Source organism: Rhipicephalus sanguineus, chromosome 8 (assembly GCF_013339695.2).
Source record: "Rhipicephalus sanguineus isolate Rsan-2018 chromosome 8, BIME_Rsan_1.4, whole genome shotgun sequence".
Taxonomy (NCBI): domain Eukaryota; kingdom Metazoa; phylum Arthropoda; class Arachnida; order Ixodida; family Ixodidae; genus Rhipicephalus; species Rhipicephalus sanguineus.
The window spans coordinates 76,039,729-76,042,702 of record NC_051183.1 but is presented as its reverse complement, the minus strand read 5'-3'; positions in this window follow the sequence as shown (position 1 = coordinate 76,042,702).

Here is a 2,974-nt window from a genome sequence, read left to right as displayed (position 1 = left end):
AACAGAAAACCTATATGATCTCCTCCGGGCTAGCGATGACGTGCCGTAAATGAGGTCATCATGACGACAGATACCAGCAAAGTATGTGGCGTCATCACGACGTCGCACGATGACGTCATGATTGACATCATCGATATTCTTCTAAACAGGTGCGTGCACTTGAGCCTTGCGTCAGGATGTCACAAAAAAATACCTGATTTCTTTTGTGGGACTCATCCCATAGGGTACAGAGCTGCGGGTATCATAGCGTCGACTGAATTGCTAAATTGCTGTTGAACAATGGGATGAAACGAGAGACTAATAAAAAGGGCAAATGTGGCTCTCGACAGAGTAAGACTCGTTCGTTAAATATACTGTGATAAGAAATAAAAATTTGTAACTTTCATGTATTCGAAGTGCAAATTACACCATACTTTGAGCATTGTCTGGGTAAGAATGAACAGGGGAAAAAAGTGTATCTCGCGACGAGATATTGAAGCTTCCAAACTAGCCCAGCGAGGTGCAGTTTGATGCACTATGACAACGCGTGCTCAAAAATTAGTTCGCTCATAGGAATTGGAAGAAGAATATAATGGTCAATATCTTAGCAATTCCCGCTTTGCAGACGACACCGTACTCTAGCAATGACAGCAACGAATCGCAAATACTGACTGGATATCCAAACCGAAGAAGCCTCTAGATAGAGCTGAAGATGATTATGCAGAAGACAAAGCTAATGCTAGGTAGTCCGGTGACAGAGCCAGGATTCGTGATAGGCAAATGGATCCTTGGGTGAGTATAAAGTATAATATGTACATCTAGGTCAAATACCAGCAGCGGAGCCTACTCATCTAAAGAAAATACGCAGAAGAATAACGATGGGTTGGTGCGCATACGGTAGATCTTCTCAACTCATTACCAGAAACCTAGCACTCTCCCTAAAGCGGAAATTTGTAACCATGTATTTTGCTCTTACATATATGGGTCAGAAACCAAGGGAGCCACAAAAATCCGAGAAGTTAAGGACCGCACATGTGTGCGATGGATCACAAAATGACAGGCGTAACTTTAAAGAGGCCCTGCAACACTTTTTCAGCCTCGTCACAAAACGCTACGGATCGGTAGTCGAAACTCCTGAGAACACGCGATTCAAACATTATAGCGCAGCACGCGGCCTGGAATTTTTCAATGAATTCTCAAAGTCCGCTAGAAATCGCTCCCCCTTCTCTCTACAAATGACGCCGTATACCCAAATTAATGCGCCATATACCCAAAGTCCACGACCATTCGCTAAAATGAGCATCGTGAGCTGCATAGTTATTGTGGGCGCCGCGGTATGTCGCCACGTGCCCGCGATCACACTGAAAGTAAGCCGCTTGTTCGAAGAAAAAATGAGAAGAAGGTGCTCGAAGTCATGACGCATGCTGAACAAGGGACGCATCTCCTTGACCCCTTGTCATCCAACTCCCTGCGTAGCTTTCAGCGCGCTCGTTAGCACGAAAGGAGAGAGAGGGCGCCTAAAGTGTGCAGCAAATCTCTGTAACTTCGCTCGTACTTCACGGATCCTAAAAATTTGCGCGGCAGTCGATTCGTGAGGCAATAAGCTATTTTAATGTTGGCATTCGACGATTACTTAGAAAGGTGTTGCAGGGCCTCTTTACGGGATAGGAAGACAGCACAATGGATAAGAGAAAAGGGGTCACCGATATCCCAGTAAATATTACAAGGAAGCAATGGACTTGGGAAGGTCACGTCATGAGGACAGATAACTAATGGGCAATTTGAGCATCCAAATGGATACCATGAGATGGGAAGCGAGAATGAGTACAGAAAAGAGTCAAGTGGAGCAAAGAAATTATGAAACTTGTGGGCATAAAATGGAATCGGCTCTCGCAGGACAGGATAGGTTGGAAATCTTTTGTAGAGGCCTTCATCCGGCATGGGGACATAAGATTGGATGATGATGATGATGATGATGATGGTGGTGGCCGACGAATAATAACGAAAGCTACTCAACCTAGCTGCAGTAGACCTGTCATTGTGCCACTGCTGAGTCATGACAAGGTGAAATTACCAAACACATGCAACTTGGCTCTTTGCACCGTTCCGACAGGCTGAACAGTCAGATGACCCGTCGTTCATTGGCTCAAAACATCAACACTACAGAACTGAAAGTGCAGAAGCCTAGCCAATTTTCCCATTTGCCCGGAGGGTGGCAACACAGCCAGTGCCGACGGGGGAGAGAGGGGAGCAAGGGGAGAGTCAAGTTACTAACTTTGAATTGAGGGTAAGGTACAGAAAAGAAATGTGGCGGTGTTATGATCAAGTGTGGCTCTGGAGTTACAATACTGCAGCATAGATTAGTTGCATATAAACACTAGATCACATCCTGTGGGTACGTCCGGCATTAATAAGCAATACGGGTGTCGCGGCCTCCAGTGAAGGCCTTCGGGCGCGTTGGCGGACTGCGCTGCTCAGTTCTGGCCTGGACCTGCAACTCTAGGCGATCCAGCAGGCCGGGGAAGCTGCCGGGAGACAGACTCTCTGTTAGCTCCTAGGTGTGAGCCCAGCCCAGCAATCTGCCGGAAATTAATAAAGCTTTCCTCTTTCTCTCTATGTTATGATCATTTGAAAGTTGGTAAGTGCACGGTTCGTTCGACCATTATACTCCATGTCTAGAACTTACGCAGGCGCTAGTTAGGGCTGCTGCGGTATACGGTACAAAATAGTGCAGGAGGAAGCACCACTTTTTCCTGTGGTTGCTCGCGTGACACTGTCAAGAGCATCATACATCCGTGCGGTCTCTGATCTCATCGCAAACTTGCCCTGCAGCGCATCACTGCCTTTGAGGACCAGACGAATCTTCGCGACCGACTCCGCTACGGTATACTACGGCCACGGAACTGACCGAATGGTGACTCCTGCGACCCACGGTCCCTCCCCTTCCCAGAACTTTAAACCGATCTTCCTATTTGCCCTCTATCTACTCCCATCT